This window comes from Typopeltis vanoorti, chromosome 10 (assembly GCF_054136105.1).
Source record: "Typopeltis vanoorti isolate ZY-2024b chromosome 10, IOZ_Tvanoo_1.0, whole genome shotgun sequence".
NCBI lineage: Eukaryota > Metazoa > Arthropoda > Arachnida > Uropygi > Thelyphonidae > Typopeltis > Typopeltis vanoorti.
Genome location: NC_143558.1, coordinates 2,525,168 through 2,545,373, shown reverse-complemented (window position 1 = coordinate 2,545,373; position 20,206 = coordinate 2,525,168). Strand labels below are relative to the sequence as shown.

At 38.7% G+C, this 20,206-nt stretch overlaps 1 protein-coding gene across 1 annotated transcript in view; it reads right to left on the bottom strand.

Moving 5' to 3' along the window:
- LOC150102129 (uncharacterized) overlaps nucleotides 1-20,206 on the bottom strand; it is a 122,111-nt gene that overhangs the window by 84,109 nt on the left and 17,796 nt on the right. The window lies entirely within an intron of this gene.

The window sequence follows — 20,206 nt, the reverse complement described above, 5'->3', positions numbered from 1 at the left end:
GCAATAAATCTCCAAAGACACGCATTAACAGTAATATGGGAAGTGCTGAGGAGATGAGTGACTTTCGACGTGGCACTTCCAGAGGATTCCACCCCTTTGCTACAACTCAGTAGATAAATTTCTATCCTGATGAGTTTTCCCTGATCAATGACAAGGGATGTGATTGCGAGGTGAAAACGCGTTCCAGCAACAACAGCCAAATCGCTTCATGGTAGGCCGTAGATGTTACAGACGGATCATCGAAGGTTAAAGCACGCGGCGCGAGAAAATCGCGAGTGTTCGGTTGAGACACTCTCCATCCAGTTCCGAAATGCCTCTGCAATCAACGTCAACACCCTAATTCACTGTTTAGAAGTGAAGAACATGGGTTGCCATGGACAATGTTTGGTCACTGACAAGTTGAAGATCAACAAGCAGAAAGTCCCGTGTCGAGTGGAGTGGTGTAAATCTCATTGCCTCACTCGGACGTAGTGAAAACGCGTTCTATAGAGGGATGAATCACCATTCACCATCTGGAGAACCGACGGAATGGACAAATCTGCTTTGATGAATGCCTTTGGGAGCAGGATCCTGCTCCCAAAGGTGTTATACCAAACATGAAGTTTGGTAGAGCATTTCTGGTTTTGTGGTTCGGTGTTAGCCCTCCTGATAGTTCCTTTCACTGGGAATCTTAATGCAGCGGCCCTAGTATGACAATCAACAGTTCTCTGCTTCCACCTTTATGGCTTCAGTTCGGTGAAGGCTCTTCAACAACATAATAATTATCCCAGTCGACAAATCGAAGTGTGCAAGTATGGCTTGTGACGGCGTCGAAGAACTTGACTAAACTCAACCTCACCGAACAGGATAGATGAATTAGAATGGCTGTTGCGAGCAAGGCGGAATTGCCCGCCAGTGCTCAAACCTTACTAATGTTCGTCTGGAGGAATTGAAAGAAGCCTTCCAGAAGGTTGGAGGTTGTTACAGCAGCAAAGGGAGGACCAACCACTTATTAATTGCTTTAAATTTAGAAAGAGAGGGGGGAATGTTGGGATGGACAGGCGTAAGGGGTTTTGGTCAGATAGTGTATATGTGAAACAGCATCAGTTCTTCTGTCTTTCCTGAGTTTGGGGAAATTGAGAACGAAGTCTAGAGAAAGTACTATTTGACGAGCGAGTAGAAAGGAACCTGTAAAGGTATTTAATGGGATCTAGGGGTAGGTACGGAAGCAAGCGCCATTTCCACGAGACTACACAGACACCTCTATATTCATAATGATATTCTAAATTTATACAGAAATGAGGAACACATCTAGAGATCGGATGGTTCATGTTTTAATATCGCAGGATTTTTCTTCATCTTCTCACGCAGGATCCTTCCCCCTACACCCATCTTAAAATCTCATATTTTACTAACCCTGTTCGAAATATGAGGAAAACATTGGCGCCGAATCACCCATCGGGCATTGCGATGAAATACTTTATTGGAATTTCCTCCGTTACTTTGGGAGCAATGACCATGCTGGTGCCAGAGCGGTAGTGTTTCACGCTTATGGAAAACACTAAGAGGATTGTGAACAGATGGAGTAGAGTACTTCGGCTAATTCCATAACAACTACAGTATAAAAAGGCGGACTGCGGAGACCGACATGTTGGTACTCCCCAGCCCTTTATAAGGCGGAATCTCCACGGCCAAGTCTCATCCCAGTTGGTTCCTGTATTTACTGAAAATCTGGTTTTTTTTTTTGGAACTTTTCCTTTAATAAGTGGAAATTCAAACGACCTTTTAGAAGCATCCCCGTGGGTCAAATGAAGCCATTCTTTCTCCGCTTTTACGCTCACTCTACCGGTTTCTTTTCCTCTTCTCTCTCTCTTTGAAGAATCGGAACACCACTTTCATACTGAAAAGTCCACCGATGCGAGACTTGAACTCACCCAACATCTGTTTGTAGTGCAGAGCGATGATTTCGTAATAAGGCCACGCGGAAGCATCGCTTCATTGGTGGAATTGAAGGGAAGATTGTTTTCTTGCTTTATTGAGGGATGAAGAGAGCCGATTTCAATGCTTTGGGTCGAGACAGATTTCCGTCTTCATTCGCTACGTGGCATGACCTGCGGCTAGCGTAGAATATCTTTACAAAGTCAAATCGTGTCAGGTCACAGTTACAGAAAGATCCCCAATTAATTATGATTTCTCTCACACTTCGGGACGAGAACGACGCCCGACACGCTGCATCAAAGTTACCAAAGGACGTGCAGTTAACGGAAATGACGTCATTAAGAGGATCCGGTGGAAGTAGAAAATATCTCCAAGTCGTAGTGCAGGATGCCGCTTGCAGAACAATCTACGAACGATAAAAACGCTTAGTGGTTTATTTAAAGGGTTATTAAAAAAGAACATTTCGTTTTAAAAGTTTTGTATTTCTTCATGCTAAGTTTTAACTAGACTGACACAGTTTGTTTTAGAAACACTTTCTCTCCTTGGCATTTGGTGGCTTTGCCTCATGAGAATGTCTTCATATTGCTTTCCAAGATTGTTTGCGGTGTTATTTAGGCCACTGGTCGTGAACGAAACACACCTAAAAGCCTTTTATACGAGATTCAAAAGGACTTCTTGTTGGTTTTAGAGATTCATTTTGTGTACAATGTTTCTCTTCTATCTTCAGTTCCAAAGAAAATCGCTGGTTAGAAACGAATGCCGGAATGGTAGCCTTACTGCGTCTTTTACAATCTGAAATATCATTCGGGAGATCTTAAATACGCCCCCACCCCCACCATCAACGTTATTTTATGTTAATTTTCGCAAGTTCACCTCCGTTCCGAGTATTTTCGCAGTAGCAAAAAGACGATCAACTGTGACCTTTCGCACGTAGATTTACGTACAAAACGTGGACAGCTGCGCGAGGAATGAATGCAATCCCCACTAAAAATTCCACTCCAGAAAGGATTTGTGGCATTGGAATGACAGAAGTGTCGCTTGGAGTGAATTCAAGTTATTCGAAACGCATTAACAGGACTTGGGTCGAAGTGCTCTCGGACTCAGCGGTGAGAATTCGAAATGACTTCTTTGACTTTTACTGTCGCTTGAAGACCGAATGGAGAGGGGAAGAATCGCCTGCCTACTCTCTGTAGGCACCCCTAACCAATACCAACACAACAGAATCGTTTCTTTTACGGGATTCTTAAGTGAACGCAATAAAGGAACGACCTTGGATTATTTTTTACCTTTTTGTTCTTCAGAGCATTCAAAAAAGGCACTTTGTGTTATTTCTAAACTACAACAGCAGTTCGTAAGTAGCGAGTGTGAATAGAAGAGGAGTTAAACCTCGACTGCTATGTTATAATGTTATATTTATTATTATTATTATTATTATTATTATTATTATTATATGGAATAGCCACATAAACCATCTACACAACAAACTCCGAACAATAAGTGGCAAACTCTACAGGTTAAAAGACTTAGTTCCCATACGCTTAAAAACACTAATATACAAAGCACTATGCCAAAATATACTAAGATACGCTATAACAACGTATGCTTTCTGTGCACCCTACAAATTAAATAGATTAATGTCGCTACAGTGCAAAATGATAAAAACCGATCTTTTGGGAACAAAGAGACAATAACGACTTTATATACATTGCGATGTCAGCACACAAAATACTGACAGCAAAACATTCATGTCACTATGCAGCCTTGCTAAAACATTATTTCGATGCCAACTACAGGACAGTTAGAAATACATACCGTATAACAAGACCTCAGACTACTAATTATATCACACATAAATACAATATTCACTACGGAAAGGCCACACGAAACTTCTACATCCCAGACATGATAAACAAATTACCTTTTGAATACAGAAACCTTACAAACTACAATAGCCTGAAAAGAGCTCTAAGGACATACTATGAGCAAGAAACACGCACCGAAAATACCATACAAACTTAATGAAACACAATATATTCGCTCAGGCTTCCAGTTCAGCGAAGCATCAATACATTTCAAGTTATTGTGTGTGTGTGAGAGAGAGAGCGAATTTCTCAATCATAGATTTCGTAGCTTCCCAACACAGCAAAAAAAAAAAAAAAAAAGATGAAGCCCAGATAGACCTGGGTTCGATTTTCATCACGTGAGGAACCTTCATCTGCTCTCTTTCGACTAACGGTGAGTTAGCCGGTTTCATACGGGGGTGGAGGGCGTTTTATCCTGTAAATTTCGGTTTTTCTTCCCTCATAACAAACAAACCGGCCCCCCGTGAACACGCACATACACACGTTTCTACAGGCAAAAAATACTATCCTCCCACGTCAGGCTATGCGACAAGTGGGTTGAGATCGCGTGCGTAAGGTAGCATCATTAAAAACGCCGACCCAAATAGATACGATAAAGCACAAGAAGAAGAAGAAGATACGTGTATCATAGGTGATTGGCAACGTGGTGCTCTATTGTTACTTCTGAAAACGCACAAAACACTTTAAAAACCAAAGCAGAATTCGGTTGATCCCATTGCACTAACAGCTGAAACTAAAATAGGAAACTAAACAAAATATTGCAATCAAATTAGTGCACGTTTGGACTTTTTTCGTTTAGAAATTCAATCAAGAGCAGCAGACGATGAGATGCTGATTTTTAAATAAAATCAAGTTGGAGAAATAATTAAATACCGAAGAACTCATCTATTTCGTAATGAAAAGTTGATTGGTAACTAACTGCACTGGCTACAAGCGCGTGATTCGTTACAGGGCGCGATACACCTTGCCTATTTGGGGGAGGGAGGGAGTGTCTATTCATTTCCAAAGTAGCGCGTTTCTTTCTCCGATCATTTTCTTCATCGTTGTTATACGCGATGGAGCAAGCGAACGAATTACTTTCACCTCATTAAAATAATTAAAAATCGTTCAATTTCGGGGATGATCGTCTCGTTTCACTTCTCACACTTTCAAGGCCAATTTTATGCGAAAGGTCAAAATTGAAAACTTCCAGGTGCGGGAAAGAAAAACAAACACCAAATCACGAGACTTTCTGTTTGTTACTTAAAAACAGAAATAAACTTAAAAAAGAAATAAGTAGATAAGAAAAGTTGACTTTTTATCAGTTTTCTGATAAGCAGAGTCGAATTGAAAATGCTTCCACTCCCGTGTTGTATTCAAAATAGAAAAGGAAATGAGCACAATCAGGTCAATAAAACCGATGATTATTTGAGTTGGCAAGAGCGTGTCGCTCCATTTGTGACTTCGCAGACGATTCTAAATGAATTCAAGTGATCATGCAGCTGATGCAAGGGAGACAAAATGTTTCGCCTCCCACGAGACGAAGTCGGGGATTAATTCTGGTCAGTCCGATTGATAGCAATTACGTAGTGAATAGGAGGAGGGCTGTTTCAGAGCGGAAGTTTAAAACTTTCGAAGGCTGACATAAATGTAAAAAGAAAAAACAGCAAAGCGTTTAATCACATGGCAATGAAAAAGTAGATAAATAAATAAATAAACTTCGACGTATTTGTCAAAACATTAACATAGAAAAAGGGAGATTTGTGGAGGAAAAAAAGCAGCTGCCAATGCGTTGGACGAATGATTCCGAACAAATTCTTTAGGGATGAACTTCAGAATCCTCCACCAGAGCAGGGATTTCTTGTTCTCTTTCTTACATCAATCACAACTTACTTTATTAAATCTTTATTATTATTACTATTATTAAGAGAGAACTCCAGGGAGTCAGAGACTCATCGAGGGAGCCCCTGACTCATTGGATTCTTGAATTCACTCGCACTGCTTACACTCTCAACATCCAATGGAAACCTATTCCAATCATGCACTATCATCTGAGAGAAAAATCTAGACCTCACACGCTTCTTGGCGGCCTTCATTCTCAGCTTCCAAGGATGCCCTCTCGTCCTTTCCCCACCCTCCATAAATTAAAAAACTCCATCAATTGAAATCCTTTATGACCCTTTCAGAAGTTTGTAAGTCTTAATCTTATCACCCCTCTTTCTCCTATTTGCTAGTGTCTGCAGTCTACAAATTCTCGATCTGTCTTCATAATCAGTATTCCACAATCCTGATATTATTTTTAACAGCCTTCTTTGTACTCTCTCCAAAATATCAGAATCACAACGGAAACCAGAAGACCAGACCTGCGCACAATAGTCCAAGTGAGGTTTTATCAAGGCCTTATAAGGAGGGAAAATAACATCCTTATCTTTACATGTGGTTCGTTTCAGCATCGCAATTATCTTTTGAGTTGTATTTGCAATCTTAGCCACATAGTCCCTGAACTTGAACTTCCTATCTATTAACACTCCAAGAGATCCCTAGCCTCATCAGTTTCTTCTAGCCTAATCCCGCCGATATAATACGACATTGGATATCTAATCACACTAAAGTGAATGATTTTACATTTACTGACATTGAACTAACACCCATTTTCACATGCTCACATTTCAAATTATTCTGCAAAGACTGCATATCAGCAGCATTCCTGATTACCCCACCTATCTTTGCATCATCAGCAAATTGTTGTATGTGGCTTGTCAAATCCTTCCCAATATCAGTAATGTACAGACTGAATAACAGTGGACCAAGCACTGATCCTTGTGGTACACCACTTGTTACCTTAAACCTTGCAGACTGAGCTCCCCCGTATACCACTTTTTCATATCTGTCCGTCAGCCATCCTCTTATCCATGCTAATATTGTATAATCCAAACCCATTTTCTCCAATTTATGCAGCAGTCTGCCATCCATGCTGTATTCTGTCAAAAGCCTTAGCAAAATCCAAAAGTGTCATGATGTATCCTTTCCCCTTGTCTGGTTCAATGGTAACATTGCTACAGAATGTGAGGAAGTAGCTAAAACATGACCTTACCTTAGTAAATCCATGTTGTTCATTGAAAAGTAGAGATTCACTGTCAACCCAATTCTGAATGCGAGCCCTAACCAATTTTTCCAAAATCTTCACCACCACCACTCCTGAGATACTAATTGGTCGATAGTTGGATACATCGGCCTTTGCACCTCTCTTGTGCAATGGAATTACCATACATTTCTTCCATTCCTGCGGAATCTTCCATGTTCTGATAATCATGTTAAACAGGCTGGTTAAAGGAATGGCCAGTTCAGCTGAACACTCTTTTAGCACACGTGCTGATATTCCATCAGTCCCTATTGCTGAATTCGATTTGTGCAACAGCTCTAATACCTCGGTCTCACACGCCTGCGTTTCTTCATCTAGTGAAGAGGTAACAGTGAGCTCAATGTTGCGTTCACCAGGTTGATAGCTTTTAACGAAATGGGCACTCATTAACTGAAAACCCTCACTCCATCTGGATTTAGAAGAGTTATTCTTTCCTATTCATTCTTTCTTTTACTTGCAGCATGTCGATAGAATTCCTATGGTTTGTCTTTAGCACGCAGAGCCAGTTTCCTTTCATACTCAGACTTTGCTTCCCGTACAACAGTTGTGACTAGTCTAGCCTGCTGCTCATAAGGTTTATAACGGACGTCATCCTTATGCAAACGGTATTCCTTCCACATCGTCATTTTCTTACGAATCTCTTGGTGAATAAGATTACACCAATTTACATCACTTATGTTCGAAAACTGACTAACGTAAACTTGAAATTGTAAACAATAATTTGGAAGATCCTAATTCAAAATAAATCTTTCAGGCAAATTGAAGACCACGTTAATGAATCAATTTTTTAACCAATGTTTTGGTGCATTTTTTCTCCGATAAAAGACATTCGAAAGGTTGAATGGTCGGTGTTGTTTGAGCGAATAACTTATATCGTCCCAAATGTGTGTTTTAATTGGGTTTCAAACGACTTCTGGCTAATTATTTATTTTTTAATTTGCTCAGCAGGAGGCGCCCTGGTCACTTGCGAAAGCGCCAATACACTGTTGTCCTAATAAAGGTTGACCACGTGCGTCTTGCACGCACTCAGCAGCTGAATCCTAAAGCAATATTCCCCGTGGAAAGTGAGGCTTCTTGAAAAGAGTTCTTCAGATGGGCTTCCTTCGTATCGCGAGGCGCGTAAGTGAACCCTTAAAGGCACTCATTCTCAGGAGAGTTCTCAGGATGATGTCTTCGTTTCTTGTTTTATTTCTTTAATAAACCTTTCTAAAACAATGCCTTCCTTAGGCAAGGGATGCATCATCGCAAACCCCTGACTTGTACGAACTCACCTGCTTTCATTGCTTTCTTTAAGAATACGAACGTTTCTTGAGGGGGGGGGGGTATTAAATGCGCCACCGATTAGCACTTTCGAGGTAAGTACTTCGTCATTAACGAATTTATTATCTGAAACAGTCGATGACTTGAATCAACAGGCAATTGACTCTAACCTGAAAATTCTTGGTGTTCCTCGTGAGGCACGTGAAAATGTCCATGAGAGAGCGAAGAAAAGTAAATTGCACATAAAATCAAGATCAACTATAAAGAAGATGACACTGTGTTCCCAGTGAGCAGAAAGTCAGAGCAGTGAATATCATTATAAAATATAAAAGTAAAGCGATGAGAGACAAATGGTTGGAGTATCAAATGTAGACAAAGTACAACTGATTATGTGACAATTTTAAGGGTGGTAAAATATATTTAAACGAGCACTTGACTGGAAACCTGAACCACCTACTGTTTATTGCCAAGAAATGTAAAGAAGAAGTCAACTACAAATATCTCAAACAGGGCAAACGTTTCATGAGAAGAGCACATCTAAAATATGGCGAATCAGATGCGAAGAAGACGTGTCTGAACTCCGAGAAAACAGAGAGAGTAATAACTAATTGCGAACAACAATGACAGATGAGAATAATAACTGTGATGTCCCTTTTCATAAATGTGTAATTTTCCATCATTCGGTAGAATTAAGAAACTTTTTATCCTCACACACTGTAAGTACCTTGAAAATTTTGCACATAAATGTAAGAAGTATTCGAGATAAATTAGAGCACATTGAATTACTACGAGACAATTTAAATTATCGGCAAGATGTTCTGATATTAACAGAAATCTGGGTTAAAGACGAAGAAATAGATTTGTACCAATTAAGCGGATTTAAAAATTATTATCAATGTGGAAATTACAACAAATCTGGAGGAGTAATCATCTTAATCCGAAATTTCACATCGGTTAATAGCATTATGAACACAAAAATGAAAACAGCTGAAAATGTCAATTTATATTTAGAACATCATAATATATATATATATATATATATATATATATATATATATATATATATATATATATATATATAATGGCTGTATAGAGGTCGTATTGTTACACAGAGTCCAACTTTATACAAGAACTCGAGTGCAGGCTAGATGAGATCGGCAGTGACAATGTTCTCATAATTGGGGATATGAATATTGACTTGCTGAGGAATAGCGGATCCTCTCAAGATTATCTAGATCTACTTGCCATGCATGGACTCGAACAATATATCAATGTCCCCACGAGAGAATTCAATGGTGGTAGAACGTGTCTAGATCATGTATTCGGGAGAACTTTAAGTGGAAACAAAATCCAAGCAGCGGTTCTGCGCCAACCTCTCGCGGATCACTTTCCAATCGGTATTATTAAAGTGCACTTGCATGTACAGTACAAAGATGGTACAACCGAAAACATTCCCTACACAACAGTTGACTCCAGAGTATCGAAACGTAACTTAAGCTCTGTCTCCTGGGAAGATATAATGACAGAAACAAATATTTATACCTCTTATCAGAAATGTATTGCAATATTGAACAATAAAATACAAGACTCGATTAAATTTAAAATAATAGACAAAATGAAATAAACAAAGCCCTGGATTAGACAGGAAATCAGACACTATATAAAAATTAGAGATAAAGTGTATAAAAAAAGTTTAAGAAATACCCGCACAATCAAACTATTAATTTATTATCAACACAGTTTCAAGTACTACAGGAATCTGATAAATCATAAATTAAAAGAAAGCAAAAACGAATAAAATGCAAATATTTAGCAAAGAACATGCTCTACAGAAATTAATTCCTAAAATGCCAAGGAAACCCCGGACAATGGAAGCTTGTGAATAACTTAATCGGCAAAGATATACACCAAACAAACTCTCCCCATACTTAAAGATCTCGATAGGAATAGAGAAAATGGAGACAGAGGATTAGCTGAAGAATTCGATAATCACTTTGCCACGGTCAATGAAAGCATTCTGAAAAATGCTAAACCTACCCCTCAGAATTGCACTCTCACGAGACTTGATATCTCCGTATATCTTTTCGCCACTTGTGAAAACGAAATCAAAAGTGTTATAGCTAGCCTAAAAACAACAAAATCTTCACGATACGATAGTATTAACATTAGCGTTGTGAACGAATGCCAAATCTACATTAAGGAACTCCTAATGTACATTTTTAATTTCTTACTGATGACAGGCATGTTTCCATCGGGTTTTAAGAAGGCCGTTTGTACCTATTTACAAAAAGGGAAACAAAAATAACTTGAAAAATTACAGACCGATCTGTTCGAAAATATTACAGAAATTGGTAAAAATTGACTCATAAAATGTTTGGACGTAAACAACTTCTTTTTAAAGAATAAATTTGGATATTCAGACAAACGTTTAGCACACGTTTTGCTGAACTATACAAACATAGTTTATATCTCCATAGATGAACATAAACTGACATTAGCAGTATTTCTAGATATACACAAAACTTTTGCCACTGCATCACATGAAATTTTAGTAAAAAAATTAGAAGTCATAGGAATACGAGGTACTTCCCTAAACTGGTTCGAAAACTACTTCAATGCCAAATCACAAACTGTAAAAATAAACAATCGCTATAACAGCTCCAAAACAGTAGACTGCGGTGTACCACAAGGATCTGTCTTAGGATAATTTTATTCAGTATTTATCTCAATGACTTCTGCAATCTTAAACTAGACATACATCTAAATAAATACTTTTGCAGATGATACAGTACTCATTTTTTCTCTACGGACACAGCCGAACAAATGAAAACCATCGTGAATGCCGATCTTTTGAAAGTAACAAATTGGTTCCAGTCAAATACACTCAGCCTGAATATCTCAAAAAAAACCGAAATATGCAAATGTTGATTTGCAAAATACAACTGGCAAAATGAACTTCACTGCACAATTAATGTTGCATTGGAATTTCAGACCAAATTCAAATTGCAACTGCGAGGAAATAGAAAAAGTCAGTGTAATAACTTACTCGGGATTAAAAATTGATAGTAATTTAAATTGGAACCCGCATATCACCGATGTCGTGAATAAAGTAAGGATTATGTTAAACAGACTTTACTACCTAAAAAAGATTCTTAAATTTAAATAAGCTACAAATATTAAAAATATTATAAATATTAAAATATTAAAAATATTATATTCTGCCAGGATTCAAAGTACACTATAATCTGGTATATTAAGTGGGGGAGGAATCTATCGCGCTACGCTGAAACCTTTAGTCTCGACTCAGAATAAAGTAATTAAAATCTTAACTAGAAACAGATATAAGGATACCTACAACGTGTAATAAATACACCATACTAAACACACTACACCTTAGATATTTATACGTCTATAGGGTACGATTATTCATAAAAAACGACAACAAATACGCAAATATCAAACAAGATGCTTTCCTTAGTAGACACAAGGGCCTACAATATCTAGTTCCTAAAGCAAATAAAGAAGCAACACACAAACATTACACTTATTTAGTGCCAAAAGTATTCAACACACCACCTTTAACAATAAGAAATGAAACTAACCCAAACAAATACAAAAAACTCTAATCAAAGGGTATTTATTTTCCCACAGAAATGAGGAAGCTCTGTTCAAAATAATTGTATAAATTATTGGTTTTCAGCATATTTGTATTCAAAGCTCATCTGTAAAACATAAAATTAAATTCTATTTAACTGCTTTGTTTTATTTTGTTCCCAATATATATTATATGAATGTACATATGTGCATATAATTACATAACGTTTTGTAACTTTATGCATATCGTAACCTGGGGCTGTTGCTTTTACGTTACACATAGGATTGGCAAAATTTTGTACTAGAATATGAAGCTTACAAAATAAATTAATCATATCATAATAAAAAATAGTTTTGTATTTCTCGTGATGTCCCATTTCGGGTTAATCAACGGCACGATTTTTGTTGCAATGAGAAGGCGACTGAACCGAACAAATATCGCATCTCTTTTGTGGTGGGAAAGATATCCCCCCCCTTTATTTCTGTGTTTCTATTTTGTTCATTTCATCTTTTGAATTTGTTGTATCCTTTTTTCCCTCGGCTTATAAGAACATCATCAAAGTGTAGTGCCATCTGTCGGTTAAGAGGAGAACTACAACACATTTCTCAGGGTATCTTTCATCCTTTTTACTTACGACTAGAAAAATAAGAAGACATTTCCCTCATCATCCGCTGAGCTCTTACACACTTTTTATTCAGATAATTCAGTAAAACGTCAAGTGAGAAACAAATTTAAAGCATCGTTTAACATTGACGGAAGAAGTGGGGACCGTTACGGAGAGTGAAGTCTGCACATAATCATATGAGGGGGGGGGGGAGAAGTTTTATAGAAAACAAAATGCCGCAACTGACGAAATAAATTCTGATAAAATGACTCCAGAAACAAACCAAAAAGGAGTTCGACAAACTAAGGAAAAGACCTCCAAATGGATTATAAATGAATTTTTTTCGTTTTGATTACTTTTAATTAGAAAAATAATCCAAATGAATCATTTACAGACGGAGATAAACTTTCCCGACTTACTTTGGTGCTATGCAGGGAAACGAAATTCCCGTTTTAGAAATCAGCTGTATGAAAAGCGACCGGTATTCTGCGCCCCTACCCCACGGTACATTACAAATGCTTGAAATGGATACGCTTCACGCCGACTGAACTCAGGAACAAAGGGGGTTGGCTTTGTTCACACACAAGTTCCGATTTGCTCTACGAAGCGATACCAAGCATGTTATGATCTGGAGAGAACTAGGGACACTTTATTATCCCTCAAATATCCCCTGAAATATAGACCCTTAGTGTCAACATAACCACTCGGCCAGCCAGGCCGGCTGGCCGAGTGGTTAGCATATCCACTTCCCAGTCAATAGGCTGTGGGTTCGAATCCCACGTAGGCATGGATGTTTGTTATGTCCTCTCCCAATATGGACTGGGTCACCATGGGAGCAGTAGACCCCAAACCTCCCACAATGGGAGAGGTCTTCACCCTGTAGTGGGTAGAAAAATAGGCTGAAAAATAAATAAATAAATAAATAGTGTCAACATAGTGAGATGGTTTGGGGATACATCTCGTTGGGGGAACACACCGACCTGCGAGTGTTTCGTGGAACTATGAATGCTGCAACTTATAGAAATCTGGACCCCTATGTTCATCTGCATTGAGGTGCAATAGGGGAGACATTTATCATACAGGATGGCAATGCTTGTCTTCATCCAGCGAAGCGGATGAACCAATATCTTCAAGACGTGTCTATCGAATGGATGCACTGACCAATCAGGTCTCCTGACCGTCATCCTATTGAGTATGCCCCTGTACCAATTTTTATTGTTTTCATGCACTCGTTTTTTTTTTTTTTTTACTATTTCTTTTACCATTTCTTTCCACTATTTCTTTACAAGTACTGTGGGTATTATTTCACACACCACTGAAGGATATTCAATGAAGGATCAACGGACTGTGGATGTCCACTCAACTGGACTTATTATTAACGTTATTATTTCTTGCTCAAGGAAGAAAGTGAAATGAAGAAAGTTGACGATATTCGAAAACCAGTTTGTTTCACATGTTCGGAAGAGGAAGTCAAGAAGGAAAAAAACAGCAAATCTAATTTTTTAGGAAAGGAGGAGAAGCTGAAGTTATTCCACTAAACACGAAGTTTGCTGTTTTAAACATCTTATTGTAACGTCCGTTTTCAACTAATTATAAAGGGCAACTATTAGTAGGAATAAAATATGCATTTGCAGCTCCCCCACATGTATTTATTTTTTAAATAAATATCTTGTAAAATAGAAATAATATAACTTTGTATTTATTGTATATTGGTTCCAGATACCCCCAAAGAAACAGACGACACTTTAGGAAAAGGAGACACATTTGAACATACAGTCGGTGAGGTCTTTAGAAATATTTTATAAACATTTCTCGAAGAATAACAATGTATCTTATATGATACTTTTAACCGATGAGAAATATTAAATAAATAATAAATTTCCCGAAACTATGGAAAGAGAAATTATACCCCAATTAAATATGAAGCAACGCGATATTAAAATCCAAATATGATGAAAGATTCTGTTGTGTTTCAGAGGCGTGTTCAGTAGGACTTTAAAACGCACGCAGTACGATATGAGTTCACGTGTTTCTAGAGCGCACTGCATCAAATTACAGAGTCCGGGCGAGTGCGATAAAAATACCAAGACGAATACCGTAAAGGACCCTCGAAAGAGGAGTAATGCGTTTGATACATTTACACTAACAAGATAACGCTGCTTCACAATGTTTTTTTAATCTTTCTGTATGGAATTTGCTTTTTTTCAGAACTTTAGTCCATCTCAAAAAACGTAGGTACCAGAGGAGATGGATATTCTGCACGTCCCGATTGTTTGGGTTCACAATACGTGGTGTACCTTTTATGCTCCAACGAACAGCAGAGGATATTCTGGATTGACACACAGAATTCATTCTGATTGATTTATTTGCAGAATAAGTTTTACCACCGAAGAGAAGCAATTTCTGAATGCCCTGTAGGAACACATGAATTGGAAAGGGTATGTCCTCCCCAGAAAACTTGACTTTTTCATTTAGAAAACAGGAAAACTGAGACGAACACACAAGAATGATAAGCATGCGTGCCTACTGGTTGTTTTGACAATCACAGAACATCTTAGCGTTTTCAATCTTCCTTGCGTTGGTGCAATTAAACATTCCAATAGCGTATCATCATCATCATCATTTTTGCCATCATCGCGATTACAACTACTTACGGAATTTCTGTTCCAGATTCTTATCGCTGCAATATCTCCGTAATATTCCCTCAAATACCACATCCGTAGTGTACCATCAATTCCGTACAGCAACACGCACGCATGCAGTACCTTTCTTAACATGTGCCAACTGTAATCAATCCGCATCCCTCTTCGACCGTCTTTATTAAAGCAGTATTAGTCTCCAGCAGGGGGCGTTTAATTTTGTTTCTTGGCAAATAATTCAGTAACTTGATAATTGATAGTAATAACAATTCGATATCAAAGCTTGTTTATTAGAATAGATTGCATCGCGATCAATACTATTAAAACATTTTGTTACATTTTTTTCCATTTTGACAAATTGCTGAGTATGTTCTTTTACGATAAATGTATTTGCTCGGGCAGCGTTTCTGCTGTCTTGCTCAGAGCTTGTCTTAGGAATATAATACACGCCGGTGGTTTCTGGGTTTTACATCAGTACCGACCACGAGCCATTTGTAGATTTATCTTTTTCTATGCTTGGAATAGTTCCGTAGACCCGAGCGCATTACGTTTACGAAAGGTTTGGCGCTTAGAGGCAGGTTCGTTATCGGTCTGCGCCATTCCTTTTTTCCTGTTTGTGAATTAGATGCAACTATAGCGGTTTCCAATTGCTTTGGATTAGCAGCAGCGCCCATAAGTATGTTAACAAGTTTCAAGTTCAGGATTTAGTCGTTCAAATTGTGCGGGGAGGTCTGCGAGTCTGATTTTGTCAGTTCATGGACTCGTCTTTTGCCTTAATTATGAGAAGGCAGCTTTCAGTTCCAATTTGGATACAGGAGAGAGCACATTCCTTACTATTGAATTTTGATTAGTTTTTGTTGGGCCTAATGGGAAAAGTATCTTTTTTGAGTTGCATGACGTTGTTAGTGAAGGCGTAGTAAAATGTTTCTGATTCTTCCCCTGACCGAATTTTTCATGATAAAACTTGCGGAGCGGTTTTCCTTTTTATTTGACTTAACAGTTCATTAAAGTGCAGACCATGTTTGCTTAATATTGGCACCGAAAGTAGTCTTTTGCGTTCCTTTTTCTTTTTCGCTTCTGTCTTGGTTTTATTTCCATACGACTCTTAATTACTTGTCATATCCCCACGTGCCCTCGACGACACAGAGGTCTGACGTACGCCAGTTTACAGGCCGAAGTTAACCCTGTGAGGATAGCCGGTCCTCAGCAGAGTGCGAACAGCATCAAACGATTGATACCCATCCAAATATCAACCGCGCTCAGACTTGCTTAACTTGCGTGAGCCATTAGTAGCGGAGACTCTACCAATCGATCAACCTTTGCTGACGACTCTTAACTACTGCTCAACCAAATAAGCTACGAGGTTAGCGTATTACGTCTGTTATTTGTGTGTTATGCTCCTCTAGCCTGTGTTCTAGAATAAAAACCTCAGTTTCTCTGGGAAAAGCTCTTCAAGCAAAACCGTAATTAAAATCAGAAATCTTGTATTTCGAAGCATCACGTCCATTCCAATGACTCGTAGCACATTCTTATATCGCTAGAATTTTCCAAACTGCATTCCAAACGGAGACAGCTCATGAACACCCGCAGGGATATTTATGTTTGCGTGCAAGAGGGTTTTCTCTAGACTGCCAGTTCTCCAATTTTTGCGCGTGTGTTCTAACAGTGTGTCTATAAAAGAGACAAAAGTCAGTTGTGTGCGATGAAGACAGACAGAATGAGTTAATGGAGCACCAATGGCTTCAATATCCAAGTGGATAGCGTATCTGCTTACCAACCAACAGGATGTGGGTTCGAATCCCGCAGTGCACATACAAGTTTGGGGCTGTTTTTCGGAGGGAAATGAATTTCATCTCCCTTTACGCGACCAGAGCGATTCTCATCGGAGAGTCGAATGTGGCTTGGAAAAGGTCCACGTTTGGTCCCTACAGAAAAGTTTGCTGACTATGCGGAAACATAAAAATGAATGAAATTAGAAGAATCGCGTTGGCGCACAAACGAATGAGCTAAAGATTTACGAAAAATCTCCAAAAAACGAAAACTTGAAGCGACGCTTACCTGAATAGAACGAAGGTTATTTCTGAAGATTTGGGAGAAACAGAACTCCTAAGTGTAGAGGTAACCGTTGGTACTAATCTGAGATTTAGAGACTGAACAGTTGTTATCACGAGAAGCAACATTCTGAAAAGAACAGAAAACTAACAATCGTACGGATATGACCTCACGTTGAAAATCCAGCTTTTTATTCCAGTTAGGTAACTCGTTTTGATTGGATAAGGCTGACTGTACTTATGAGCTTCATTTCAAAAGTGGATACAGTTTTGCCAGAAACAGATTGAGTTCTAGAGGGGGCGGGGATCGTTTCCGCATTGGGGTTTCGTTTATTTGATCCACCGCAAAGTTTCGGATGCGAGAAACGTCAGTTCAATGCATTACTGGAAGAGATGAAAAAGATCAATTTAGAGTAAAAATTCAAAACAAGCGATTCGAATGAGTGTGTGTGTGGGGGGGCACTCTGAGTTAAGTCTCCTTTAGTTGTAAAGTTCTCATAAATGTTCCTCTACCAATTGGGCTGCATCAAACCAGGTATTGTGCAACAAAAAATGCATCCCTGCTACCTCTGTGGCTACCCAGTGCACCACAATTCCTTTCTCTCTCTCTCTCTTTACTGTTGAAATATTCTTCGATCGGTTGCGCAAGGAACACACACACACACACACACACACACACACACACACACACACACACACACACACACACACACACACACACACACACACACACACACACACACACACACACACACACACACACACACTCTCCCAATGGTATTAATTTCTTCTTTCTTTCTTGTTTAATGTTACGCAATATTCTTTCCTTTGTGTGTTTCGTCAAAAGCAGTGAAGAATTCCCAAGTCTCCTTTGCACAAATGAAAAGAAAAAAAAAGAATCAGCGAATGTAACACATCTCAAGGACAGTTGATTAATTTGCGCTGAAATTCGAGGTTCTCTCTCTCTCTCTCTCTCTCTCTCTCTCTCTCTCTCTCTCTCTCTCTGTCTGTGTATGTGTTGAAATTAATCGGGAAGTGATGACTTTCTTTCAAAAACAATTTTCTCTAACGCGTAACATCATTTAAGGAAAACTGTACGAAGATGCAAATGAGAGAACGACAAGAAACATCCGCGCACATCGGAGTCGTTTTGAGGCTTTGTTGTCTCTTGAAGGGAAGATTCCTTAAAATTAGTCACTCTTTCTCTTTAGTGGCCTCACGTTCGGTCACATCTATCGTTTCTTCTAAATTTATTCAATTCATAAGGGGGGGAGGGGAGTTGAATTTTCTGTTTGTCTTTACAAATGTGAACCAGCAGAAACAATATGTAAAGCAAACGACAGATAGGAGTGAAAGGATTGGGAACTAAATATATATATTGCGAACACTTTTTTCATTTTTATATTTTTCTAGTTTAACAGATGGACACCAAACAGCATCGATTTAAGAACATGTCTGGCATGTTCTTAAATCATTTAAGAAATGTTCGGCAAAACACTAGAACTTGTGTTTTGCCGAACATTTCTAGTGTTTTTCGAATGCTCGCATTGCAAAGATTGAATCCTAAATCGCTTGTATGTTTTCCTGTTCGTTGATATTTGCAACCGCAATCACTTACTATGAGATGCTTTTCAAAATTTTATTTATTTACTTAGTATCAAAATGCAAATAGTTCGTCACCTCCACCATAGATGGCGCTGCTATTTTATGCGATCGAAAACAGACTACAAAACCAATGAAACTAAGTTTACAGCTAAGCTAAGAGAGTTGCTATTCTTTCTTTCCCAGATGTGCTAAAACCTCACAGCTATGATTTTTTTACGGGAAATGAACCGAACCCGCATCCACTATAATTAGGTGCGAGGTTGCCTGTCAGATATATGGAGAAGGACATCATCGTCCACTGCATATAAACGATGCATGCGAAGAGTTCTTTTTTCATTAATTGTAATAACCCCAATCAGCCCTCATTATTGTTGCAAACTTCTGCGGGGGGGTTCGATGACAAAAGCTGAAATCCTTTAATTACTTTTAGTCGTTGCACGAGCCACAGTTCTATTCACACAGAGCAGCCGAAAATCGTGCATTTCAACAGCAAATATTCCAATTTTATTCTTCAACTGCAACAATGAAGGAAACTGTGCTACACCAGCGCCGCCTATTCAGTTAAAATCGAACGCATATGATTCAGGAAACTGCTTTACTCTTTTGTTTCGTCTTAAACCACAGCAATGTGCATTTCAGTTAGCATGGAAGCGGGCAAGAATGTACATGCTCAGTGACATCATTTCCGGTTCTCGAATGAATCATAATTTCCGTGAAACTGACGTACTTTTAACTGTTTCCTGCAACACTCCAAATCTGGGAGAAAAGAGCACGATATGTCGTATAAACCATGGAATGAAAGACAAGGGTGGACACTAAATCCAATGTGGACTTCACAACTTCTTTTTTGAGGGAAATATCATTTTATTCAAGAAGCTACAGTTAAGTAACGTGGATGGTAGAAATGATTAAAAAAGCTGAAAGAGCTCATACGATAATCACGCTCTTTAAGTAGAAACGTTTCGTATAGTTTAATATGTTTCAGTGTAGTTTCGGTATTTCCTTCAAATTTCTGTATATTTGGTAGCACATATAAATAATCGCTGCAGCCAAATCGCCGATCTGTCAAGCTCCACGTGTGGGTCAGCCGTAAGTTAACAATTTCTTATTTCGATGAACAAAAATGAAATTCGTAACAAGGGAATATGCGAGCACCCTCAGAAAGGGTTCGGAAGCGAATAAAATAAATGAAAGTGCGGACGTACACTGAAACAGCCATATTAACCCTCATACCTCATAAACCTCATACTTACCACACATTTCCTTTCATTCGGTGTTGGACAAGACGAAGAGGATAGAAGACTTAAAAGGAGAGTCCTTCGTCTATTAGTGAACACGCAAAACAGAATGAATTGCGATGCGAAGTGCAGATTCGATCTCTGTTTATTTTGGGCCCTCACTCAGCCTCTCTTTCTCTTGAGACATCGTTTTCTCATTCACTCAAGCGCGCCCAATCGACCTTCTCATTCTCCACTGGACCCCTTTCTAATTCCCAATTAAAATTCCGACCACCGCTCCATCTAAACCGCTGAATCCCCTGCGCAGGGAATCC